The sequence below is a fragment of the Dipodomys spectabilis genome, unplaced genomic scaffold, assembly GCF_019054845.1.
Source record: "Dipodomys spectabilis isolate Male_0828 unplaced genomic scaffold, ASM1905484v1 ptg000157l, whole genome shotgun sequence".
NCBI classification, from domain to species: Eukaryota; Metazoa; Chordata; class Mammalia; order Rodentia; family Heteromyidae; genus Dipodomys; species Dipodomys spectabilis.
In genome coordinates, this window is record NW_024870834.1 from 21,604,825 (window position 1) to 21,617,181 (window position 12,357).

At 43.2% G+C, this 12,357-nt stretch overlaps 1 protein-coding gene and 1 pseudogene across 3 annotated transcripts in view; one reads left to right on the forward strand and one right to left on the reverse strand.

Moving 5' to 3' along the window:
* Positions 1-12,357, reverse strand: part of Rgs6 (regulator of G protein signaling 6) — a 507,674-nt gene that overhangs the window by 194,034 nt on the left and 301,283 nt on the right. The gene's annotated exons all lie outside the window — the stretch shown is intronic.
* On the forward strand, positions 7,761-9,481 carry LOC122118732 (annotated as a pseudogene).

Here is a 12,357-nt window from a genome sequence, read left to right on the forward strand (position 1 = left end):
ATTGTTGCAACAGGTCCACCTGTATCCTTAAACAACTGGTTTTTCCCCATCTCCTCCACAAGTTATACTGACATCAAATATAGTGAAAGCAGGGGTTATACTGTGGAGGAGGGACATACAAAGCAACAAAGAGATAATCTTATAATAAATGTGTTAGAAACACATGCATGAAAGAAAAAAAACATTAAAATACACATCTAAGGGTTCATTTTCCTGACATCACATTATCTGACCTTTTCCGCTTGACTCATACATATACTAGATATTACAAATAAGGGAAACCATGGGACCTACGTTTCTTTGGGCCTGGCTTACTTCACTTAATATAATTTTTTCCATTTCCTAACAAATGGGGCAATGTCATTCTTTCTGATGGAGGCATAGAATTCCATTGTGTATATATACCACATTTTCTTGATCCATTCATCTACTGAGGGGCATCTGGGTTGGTTCCATATCTTAGCTATGGTAAATAATGCTGCAATAAACATAGTTGTGCTGGTAGCTTTAGTGTGGTCTTGTTTGTAAACATTAGGGTAAATGCCCAAAAGTGGGATTGCTGGGTCATAGGGGAGCTCTATGTGAAGTCTTTTGAGGAACCTCCATACTGCTTTCCAAAGTGGTTGAACAAGTTTACATTCCCACCAACAATGAAGTAAGGTTCCTTTCTGTCCACATCCCCTCCAGCATCTGTTGTTGTTAGAGTTCTTGATTTTTGCCGTTCTAACTGGAGTGAGGTGATATCTCAATGTTGTTTTGATTTGCATTTCTTTTATGGCTAGGGATGTTGAACATTTCTTCATGTGTCTATTGGCCATCCTTCTTTCTTCTTCAGAGAAGCTTCTCTTTAAGTCTTTCGCCCACTTACTTATTGGGCAGTTGTTTCTTTGAGGATTTGTTGTTGGGTGGCTTAATTTTTTGAGTTCCAAGTATATTTTAGATATGAGACCCTTGTCCGTTGTATGGCTAGTAAAGATCTTCTCCCAGTCCGTGGGCTTTCTATTGATCTTGCTAGCTATGTCATTTGCCCTGCAGAAGCTCTGCAACCTTATACAATCCCATTTGTCCAACCTTTCTTTGATTTGTTGTGTTTCCGGGTCTCTATTCAGAAAATTCCTTTCCTTTCTTTCTCTAGCCTTTCCTCCTTTTTTGTTTACAGATTATTATTATTATGTTTTGCAAAAGAGGAGTTAATAGCAATGAAACTGTGATAAATGCAGAACAATCCCAGTTAGAAATATCACTACAGGGGAAAAAAAAACCCAGTAACCTTGAGGGAGGGAAAAATGGGAGGGAGGGAGGGAGGGACGAAGGGAGGGAAGGAGGGAGGGAGGGAGGGAGGGAAGGAGAAAGACAGAGACAGAGACAGAGACACTCAGAGTGGGGGGGAGAGGAGGGAGGGCATCTCATCTGAGACTAAGAGCTGCCATCAAAGTCATGAGTCCAGGTAGGCCTCCATTGCTCTTAACCTAGCCAGGCACCTGGGCAGCACTGATCTCAGCTAGTTCAGGAGGTAGAAAGATTTTCAACTTCTTCTGGACCTGAAATTTCTCAAAAAGAAGAGCTTCTCCTTCTAGCAGAATGGGTTTTAATACTGCTTCCGAGAAGCTAACACCCCAGCAAGATCTTGTTTATATACAGAAACCTTGGGTTCACCCACCCTGCAAAAAAATTTCCCAAACAGAAGTGGATGGAGTGTTGCTTGTTGCAGTCTTGAAAACGGACTGTAGAGGGCACTGTTAAAACAGGCTGCTGGGGAAAATGTGACTCAGCTGAACACAGCCAGGGGGAAAAAAGACTGTTTTCCTGGCAGGATGAACTCCTTGCCCTCTAGCGGGCAGACCTGGGTGATTCTAAGGGCTTGGGATTTCTCAGCCATTTTTAATGCCATCATTCCACTTGGCTTGCTCAGCTTTCATTCCTCTTGTCCATTTGATGTCCTCTTTCCTTGGCGGTGGAGGATGGGGCTGTCACTCCTCTCTGTGTGGGGTCAAGGACTGTGAAGTGTTGTGACGTCCTAGATACAGACTCCTGCCATTGTGCCAGAAGAGAAGAAAACAGAGCAGATGACAGCCTGAGGTGGCCACAGAGAAGTTCCAAAGCTAAGTCTGCGACTCAGACACAAACTTTCTAAACACAAGGTTTGATGCCAAGGTAGGGTCTAACCTTATTTTATGCTGTTAGAGATGATCAATAAACTGGTGCTATGCTCAGTTTATTACAGGCCTCAGGCCTGTAATCCAAGCTACTCAGAAGGCTGAGAGCTGAGGCTTAAAGTTCAAAGCCAGCTCAGATAGACAACTCTGGGCAGACTTTTGTCTTCAATTACCCACCAAAAAGCTAGAAGCAGAGGTAGGACTCATGTGTTAGAGTGCCAGCCTTATATGAGAAAATCTGGTTCAAGGCCCAGATTTCAATCACCAGTGAGTGTGTGTGTGCACACACACACATACACAGAAATAAACAAAGGCAGGCAGGAGACACAACTCTTGTGTGCCCATGGCCTCTGTGTGGAGACCAATATGAATTATGCTGCTCAGTAGCAGTAAGCTGCCAGAGTGTCTGTGCTCAGGTCTCTTACGCTTGAGTTTGAGGAGTTAGCTATATAATACCAGATTTTTAAACTCATTGGTATGTGTCTATATACACATATATGTACATGCATGTAAGTATAAATGTATATATCCAGACGTTTCTAGTATCTGAGGATTAATCATAGGACCTACTTTGGGGCTAGAGTTGTGAAAACTAGTCAGCTGTAAAAAAGAAAAGCAACTTTCTTTCTTTTATAGGTTTCCACTGGGTATAGGACTTCACCTTGAGTCCTCCATACATACATACATACTATGGATGGACTCAAACATGACACTTCCTCTTGCCTTTCTTTTGTAAACCTGCTATGGTGAAGTGATGAGGATCTTACTAGAAACCCTTTTGGAGCAAGATTGTAGCCGGCCCTGCTCTTCTTACTATTAGAAAACCCAATCTGCTCCTCCTCCTCAAGTGTGTCCGGGCAGTTCATCAGAAAGCTCGGCTTGCTCTCAGTTCAACACGTGTTTTCCAACATTGGCTTTGAACAGAGGACTCTCTTGGGTTCTGTGGAGTTGCTGAGATGAACAGGATACAGAGCAAGCCTGGAACATTTTAAGTTTAGTGGGAGAAGAAAAAGCCCTTCAGACCACTTGTAATTCAAAGTAGAATGACATATTCACAATAAAGAGGTATGAGAGGAGTACTCTAGAAGCACTAGGAAAAGAACCACTAAGTCCTACCAGGTAGTGAGGGAGGCAGAGTGAAAGGCAGACATGAAGACTTAGACTTATATCCTTAAGTGGAAAGAGACACCAGACAGTTTGCTGAAATGACAAGTCTGTGAGGGGACAAATGGCTGCTACTGCGGCTTGGCTTTCACAGGAGGACATGGGGGTAGAGGCTGAGGACACAAAGTTGGATACATCTGAGAGCCTGAGCTTAAGGAACGCAGCATTGATCCAGTTGGAGTGTGGGAGAGCAGTGTGAGGCATCAGCTGTCGCCTGGCCAAGGGAGGGAGGGGATGAGCTAGAACTCACGCAGGAGAGAAGAGGGGCAGAGGGGGAGGCACAGTGGCTTCGTGGCAAGAATTAAAGAACATTTATTTACTCCAGCTGCTCTCCGTATCCTTCTTCCTTGGGGCTCTCCAGATTCTAAAGAGTGAACGACAAAACTCAGATTCAGAACTTTTCCCTCGCTTGGCCCATGTGTGGCAGCTACAAACGATCCAACTCGCCATGAAGATTTCGATAGTGAGTGAAGTAGCTTTTAATTAACTACTGTGAGGCTCACTGAGATAGGTGCAAATTGAATGTCTCCTTGAAGATCTCCTGATGGGGCCCATTTCTAATTAAGCATATTGTCTTCCCCGACATGCCTAGTCCCCCTTGCTTCTGCACAAGAGGCTATACCCATTGATCATCAACAGGAGAACTCTTCAAATCAACCCCCAAAGGTTGAAGCAGAAGCAGAGATCTGGGAGAGCAAGAATTAAAGCTGAGACCCAAAGGAGCACTTTTCTCACCAAGGATCAGCTTAAAGAGACTTCTGAAATACCTTAAGCTGAAGCTGCAGTAGGGAAGCATTAGAGGGACAGGAAAAGTTGCTACCTGCTAGGTGTGAAGCCAACTGGGAAGGAGGATGGGTCATTGGGAATGGAGGAAGTGCCCGTTAAGGGATGGATGGACAGGGAGAAGGTAGGGAGGTAGGAAGGAGCTGACTGATGAGATTTCTGCAGCATATCATAAGGGTCTAGCGCCAAGATCAGGGCAGTCCCAGACTCTGTGATTGCAGAATTCTTGGCAAGGCCAATTTTAATTTCTTCTTTTTGCTTTATGAGATTATCTTCCTAGGATTTCTCAATTCCCTATTCCTTACTTGAGACTTCCAAGACCGAAATGAACTTCTTATTCTTTTCTGAGTGAAAGGTTCTATGTATAATGATGGGGAAGAGGATACATTTTAAATTCTCCTCATGCCTACTATTTAAAAAAAAAATCTAGTCTGAGGAGTGACAGGAAAAACAACAGTTCTGACAAAGTGCAGCCAGTAACTTTCAGCAAAGGCGTTCATTAAGGCCATGTTTACCCATCTTGTTGTCAATGAAACATCTGCCTAAATAGGTTTTCTGGGTAGAGAAAGTCATAGCCATCTGTCCTCATGAGGTAATGTGCTCTACTTCTGCTTTTTAAGTATGCAAGCTTATTTTTTTTATGGGAAGGGGGCATGGGAACCATGCTTCCTCTTTTCTGTTAGAAGATGGTTTATGGCTGAGTCTCACCTTTGAACCTTGGTAGCAGAGAGGTCTTGGGAGAGTCACCTCTGTTTCAGTATTTGTGGAAGAAAAATAGTAACTACCCTCAGGATGCATTGGAGAAGTAACCTCTACAATATGGGACCCAGAATGGTTTAGCAATAATGGCTGATGGAGTTTTTGTGAACAGTGAAGGTATGGAAGACTATTTACCTCTATTTTGTAGCACGCAGCCTGGCCTTCATGCTTTTTTGAAATGGCAATCCATCAACAGACAGTAATGATCTCATCCTGACAATATGCTTTCAATACCACAAGGGAAGAAGAGAGTGAGGGAGAGAGGAAGGAGGGAAAATGGGAAGGAAAAAGGGAGGGAGGAAGGGAAAAAGGAGAGAGAGAGGGAGAGAGAGGGAGGGAGGGAGAGAGAGAGAGAGAGAAAAGAGAACAGGAGAGGGGGGAGAACACATACTACTACCCTAATAGCAAGAACACAGAAGCCAGGCTGGGAAGGTGGCTCAGTGGTAGAGTGCTTGCCTTGCATGCCTGAGGCCCTGGGTTCGATTCCTCAGCACAACATAAGCAAAAAGAAAAAAGCCGGAAGTGGCACTGTGGCTCAAGTGGTAGAGTGCTAGCCTTGAGCTGAAGAGCTGAGGGACAGCGCCCAGGCCCAGAGTTCAGGCCCCATGACCGGACTCCCCCCCCCAAAAAAAAAAAACACAGAAGCCATGCAGTGAGAGCATGTATATTAAGAAATCTGGGAAGTGGTACTGTGGCTCAGTGGTAGAGTGCTGGCCTTGAGCAGAAAAGCTCAGGGATAGTGCCTAGTCCCTGAGTTTAAGCCCCACAACTGACCAAAAAAAAAAAAAAAAAAAGAAAAAGAAAACCCAAAACACAATACCTTCTAAGCTGGGCACAGTGGCTCACGCCTGTAATCCTAGCTACTTGGAAGGCTGAGATCTGAGTGTCACAGTTCAAAGCCAGCCTGGGCAGGAAAGTCCATGAGACTCTTACCTCCAGTTAATTAACTGAAAACTGGAAGTGTTGCTGTGGCTCAAGTGGTAGAGAGCTAGCCTTGAGCTGAAGAGCTGAGGGACAGTGCCCAGGCCCAGAGTTCAAGCCCCACTATCGACAAAAAAGAAAAGAAAAGAAAAGAAAAGAAAAGAAAAGAAAAAAAAAGAAATCTTGCATCTGGCCTTAGTCTTGGAGATCAAGTGGGTAGAAAAGAGTTACCAAGGAAAATGCTTAGTTAAAACTTCTGTCTTAGTAAGACATTTCTGGCCCAGTGAGAAATCCCTAATCTAAAGCCAAGCCTACCCCCAAGAACTAAGCCTCTGGCTTGGTCCACAGAAGAACTTCCAGCCTTCCAATGGGCCCAACCTCCTCTCAGCCTGGCCTTTTACTTTAGCCACAAATCCTCACTGTGAACCAATGATGTGGACTAGGCCTGCCGCTTCAGCTCAGCATACATCTGGGTTCTTCATATTATGGCCTTGACTACTTCCAAGCATCTTTCCACCTTGATGTGAAAGACTCTAGCACACTACTTGGGTTCCTTCACCCTAAAAGGAGCAACATAATCTCTGCTTCCCCTTGAGGTAACTCTCTAGCACCTGACCTTTTACTGAAGGCTATACCTGGTGAAAGGTAAAGTATATTTCTAGTACTGGATCTTTTTCAATCAATAATAAAGTAGAGCAGGATTTCAGCATTATAGTGTTACTTAAGAAGCTGAGATACAAAAGAATTATAAGAGGCTTAAAAGTGAAAATTGAGTTTTCTCATACCTCTGGAGGGACACTTCTTGACATAAAATTATACATGTGTAATTTCTATGATGGCTCTATCAGGGAACTGTACTAAACATTTGAAGAATTAATGCCAATCATTTCCAAACTCTTCCAAAAAATTGCAGCACTTCTAAACTCATTTTATAAGTCACTGACACAAATGACAAAGAAAGTACAAGCGAAGAAAATGGCAGAGCAATGTTGCTGAAGAAGATGGGTGAAAAAAAGTTCTAAAATAATTCTTACCCGGAGCCGGGTTGCTCACACCTGTAATTCTAGCTACTCAGGAGGCTGAGATCTGAGGATCGTGGTTCAAAGCCAGCCCAGGCAGGAAAGTCCATGAGAATCTTATCTCCAATAAATCATTAGAAAAATGAAAGTGGTGCTGTGGCTCAAGTGGTAGCGTGCTTGCCTTGAGCTGAAGAGCTGAGGGACAGTGCCCAAGCCCAAAGTTCAAGTCCCATGAATGACCAAAAAAAAAAAAAAAAAAAATCTTAGCCGGGCACTGGTGGCTCCCGCCTGTAATCCTAGCTACTCAAGAGGCTGAGATCTGAGGATTCAGATGGTTCAAAGCCAGCCTGGGCAGGAAAGTCTGTGAGACTCTTATCTCCAATAAACCACTCAGAAAACCAGAAGTGGCGCTGTGGCTCAAGTGGTAGAGTGATAGCCTTGAGCTGAAAAGCTGAGGGATAGCACCCAGGCCCAGAGCTCAAGCCCCATGACTGACAAAAAAAAAAAAAATATCTTGAAAGCCAAATTTAGGAGCACATTAAAGAGATCATACACTATGATCAAGTGGGATTTATCTCTGAGATACAATAAAGATTTGATGTATGCAAATCAATTAATGTGATACACTACATTAACAAAATTAAGGACAAAAATCACACGATCATCTCAATAGATACAGAAAAACTGTTAGACAAAATTCAGTACTGCGTTATGATTAAAAAATAAACTAACCAACAAGGTCCAGATGGCATTTGCCTCAATGTGAAAAAAAGCCCCAGACAATCATGAAGAACCAGGGGGTGGGGGTGGAGAAAGAAACTAGGGGAGAGAGGGCAGAGCCAGAGCCTAAAAGAGGAGATGAGTATAGAGAAAGCTAGGACAAGGAGATTTAGTGAACAGGGCTGGTGGATCAGGGCTCAAGGCTGAGGATGTAGGAGAAGCTGAACTGGAGGTCTTCAAGCCGTACCAGGCCTCCCAGCATGCCATGTGCTGCTTCCACTCTGAGGACTACATTGACTTCCTGCAGAGAGTCAGCCCCACCAATATGCAAGGCTTTACCAAGAGCCTTAATGCCTTCAACGTGGGCGATGACTGCCCAGTGTTTCCCAGGCTCTTTGAGTTCTGCAGTTGTAACACAGGTGCATCCCTGCAAGGAGCAACCCAACTGAACAACAAGATCTGTGACACTGCAATTAACTGGGCTGGTGGTCTATACCACGCCAAGAAGTTTGAGGCCTCGGGTTTCTGCTACGTCAATGACATTGCAATTGGCATCCTGGAGCTGCTCAAGTACTACCCTCGAGTACGCTACATTGATATCGACATACACTGTGGTGATGGTGTTCAGGAAGCCTTCTACCTCACTGACCCAGTGATGACTGTGTCCTTCCACAAATATGGAAATTACTTCTTCCCTGGCACTGGTGACATGTATGAAGTTGGAGCAGAGAGTGGCCGCTACTACTGTCTCAATGTGCCCTTACAGGATACCATTGATGACCAGAGTGCCTATCTTTGGCCCTCTCCCAAGTTACAAGCACCTTTTCCAACCAGTGTGGTGGACTTCTATCAACCCACATGTATTGTGCTCCCGTGTGAAGCTGACTCTCTGGGCTGTGATCGATTGGGCTGCTTTAATCTCAGCATACGGGGACATGGGGAATGCGTTCAATATGTCAAGAGCTTTAATATTCCTCTATTGGTGCTGGGTGGTAGTGGCTATACTGTCTGAAATGTTGCCCGCTGCTGGACCTATGAGACATCACTGCTGATGAGGCCATTAGTGAGGAGCTTCCCTACAGCGAATATTTTGAGTACTTTGCCCCAGACTTCACGCTTCATCCGGACGTCAGTACCCGTATTGAGAATCAGAACTCATGTCAGTACCTGGATCAAATCCGCCAGACAATCTTTGAAAACCTGAAGATGCTAAACCATGCACCTAGTGTCCAGATTCATGATGTGCCTGCAGACCTCCTGACTTATGAAAGGATTGATGAGGCTGATGTAGAGGAGAGGGGTCCAGAAGAGAACGACAGCAGGCCCGAGGCACCCAGTGAATTCTATGATGATCATAACAATGACAAGGAAAGCAATGTGGAAATTTAAGAACAGCTTGGGATGCTTTGTTCCAAGGAATTCCTTTTCACGTCTGGATTGGGTGGGAAAGAAGGATATGGGTCCTTCACTCCTGGACTGGTTACCTCCAGAACTTTTACTAATTTGGGGGAAGGGTTTGGAGACCTCATGTGTTTCTAGAACCATCTATACCCCTTTCCTCTATCATAGCCTGACCATGGTACCTTTTATGAGTGGGATGGGACTTGGATAGCTGTCTCTGGGGAATTATGGGCAGTGAGCACTAGAGGACATTTCCCAGATCTCTGGCCCCTTATTTTTTCTGTTTACCTCCAACCCTGAGACTTGGAGATGAAAAAGTAGAAAAGACTGAGATTGCCTCTGACATCTTCTCTTGGGTAATCTTACTGCAGGCCTTGCTTCCAAAACACCTAGAGTGAAGGTTTTGGGGGACCTTGACTCCTAACGCCTTAACTCGTGGTGATTAAAAGCATAATTTCAAGTAGGGGGAAATGTCCTGTAAAAATGTCCTGTTCTACTTTTTGGCTTTGTGTTCATTTTACCACTGTTTTTATCCAATAAAGCAAGTTGGTATTTTTTTATACAAAAAAAAAGCCCCATATGACAAATCCACAACCAACATCAAAATCAAAAGTTGGAAGCTCTTGGTCTATGATTGAGAACAAGACAGGCCTGTCTACTCTTGCTGCTTCTTTCAGCCTAGTACTAGAAGTCCTAGCCAGAGCAATTAGGCAAGAAAAAGAAATAAAAGGCATTTGATTCAGTAAGCTAGAAGTAAAATGACCATAGCTGCCACCCTTGCTTTTCCTCTCTGGTGATCATATCTTCAACTATGAATCCACACAGCTAACCATACTACTCCCTCCTTTATTTTTACCAATATCCTTTTCTATAATCAAAGTATCTTTGGTGCTTTATAGATCTATTTCTGCACCATTAACTGTCCACTTGAATTTAGCCAATAGCTCCCATCATTTCCAACCTTAGACAAAATTCCTATTTGTAATGTGTCAACGTGGATGGACTGCATTGCCCAGAATTCTCTGCTCTATGTATTTCTGACTTGAGTGGTTCATGGAAGACTTTCACAGGGGAAACCTGGAGGGAAAAATTGACATTGTAAACATTTATAGCCTAAACAGAGTGTCTCTTATTTGCTGGCTCACCATCTTGGGGGGAGGGGTCAGAAGGCTTAGACCCTCCTTCAGTTTCTCCAACTTCTAGGTCAGTTATGCATTTAGCTACCTGATGACAGAAATCCTCTTTTCCCCAGGATCCTCATTAAGGTCAGAGTCATTGACATGGGTTTCAACTTCTGCTAGAAGTTTCTAGCTTGTCCCTGTGTCTTCATTTTATACCTGTTATGGATTAAAATAGTGTGTCCCCACAAAAATGCATATACTGAAGCTCTAACATCCGAAATGATTGTGTTTAGAGACAGAGACTTTATCAATGGTAACCAAGGTTAAATGAGGCCATAAGGTTGGGCCCCAATCCAATAGAATTAGTGTATTATTAGAAGAGACATCAGAGAACTTGCTCTTTCCACACGTGGCCAGAGAAGAAAGGATATGAGCGTAGGGTAAGAAGGCCACACATTGCCTACAAGTCAGGGAAAGAGGTCTCATCAGAAACTGAACCCACTGTCTTAATTTTCTTTTTCAGTTCATATATCTGTGAGAAAATGAATTCATGTTGTTTAAGTACCTGGTCAATAGTATTTCATTATGCAGCCTGCACAGACTAATTTAGCATCCATTTCCCCTTCCTGGATTTCTATCCTACAGACTTCAGACACAAAGACAACAGGCCCACAGCAACTGTAACTAGGTTAATTGTACAAGGTCAAATTCTCTTAGTGATATCCACAGTTTATACTAGCCTGAGAAGACTCTCCTTTTGAAGGGTTCTGTGATTAGGACAGGCCCACCAAACAATCTTCCTGTCATAAAGCCCATTTAACCTACCCAACCACAGAAGCAAACCTAACAGACCTAGGGATTTTGCAGAGCTCTTATATTCTTGGAGACCATCTTAGAAATCTGCCTACTGTGGTACCCCTGTTAAACTTAGGACTGTTTAGAATCTAAAGGTAACACTCATTCTTGTGCATTTTGCCTGCTTTATGAGGTGATTAATTGCTCTCACTAGATGACTGATTTTTGTTTTAATATTTCTTCTTCTACTTTCTATTTGGGCAAACTATTCATGTTCTCATTAACGGTTGGAAAATGCAAACTAGGGCACCACAGCAGTGGTAAGTTTCTTTATTCCAGTAAATTTTTAAATTACTGTCACTTAATTATAAAATTATAAAATATATTTTTAGAAAATTAGAACAATATAAAATAGTAATTCTATCTTCCAAATACAACCATTACAATTGACAAATAAGTCATTTAATTGTAATATTAAAGCAAATTCTACAGCAGACAATCTGACCTGTCTAAAGGTGATGCATCAGGGTGGGACAATTTTACTCTGATAAGTAAAGATAAACTTTCTGTTGAAGAAAGTGAGTGTGATCTTGTGTTAAGCCATAAAGTGGTTAATCCTGAGGAAAGAGCCAAAGTAAGCTACAGTAGTTAACCTACTGCTGCTCTGACAAATGATCACAAATAGTAAATTAGAACAATACATTTTTATCATCCTAGAGAAGTCCCAAGTGTCTGTCAGGGCTGAATTTCTTCTGGAGTTTCTAGGAGAGAATTAATTTCTTGCTTTTTTCCAACTCTTGAGGTGCCCCATATCACTCTGTTCCCATCATTATGACCTTCCTATCACCTCTTTATTAATTACATCAGGCCTACCCAGGTAATCCAAGATAGTGAATAAATTAATTCACATAATAAAGTCTCTTTTGCCAGGTAAGGTACCATGGACACAGGTTCTGGGCATTCAGGTCTGGACATCAGAGTGGTGATGGTAATGGGTCATATTTTGTCTATTGTACAAGTCTTGGGCTGGAGGGAAATACCCAACTCCTGTGGCCTATGAGTCACTCCCAGATGATCTAGAGTTGGAAGGGACTTGAGCCAGGTGGTATTGAATTTCCCTAATCACTATGGCAAGAGCAGAAGCCCAAGGCTCAGATGTCGCAGTTATAAGGTTTATGGGTCCAAGTTTATGCACCCAACCCCACTTTGGCAGAACATGATCCTACCTGTCAGGTCAGAGTGGAGAGGTGTTTCTGGGTCAGAGAAAACAGATGATAGAGCTTCTCCTAATGCACTATCCTGGTTGGTATAGATTTGCCTGGAGAGAGTGACTATTTTGTATAACCCTCACTAGGCATGGCATGGGAAGGAAGGACCACTCCCTCAGAATTCTGCCAGCTGTGTGGCTCTGTATTAGCTTTGCTCCATGGTGAGAAAACCCAGCTGTTCAGTTGCAGTAATGGCTCCAATTCATCCAACCCTTCATCATTTTACATCTGGCCTTTGGTGGCAAGCACA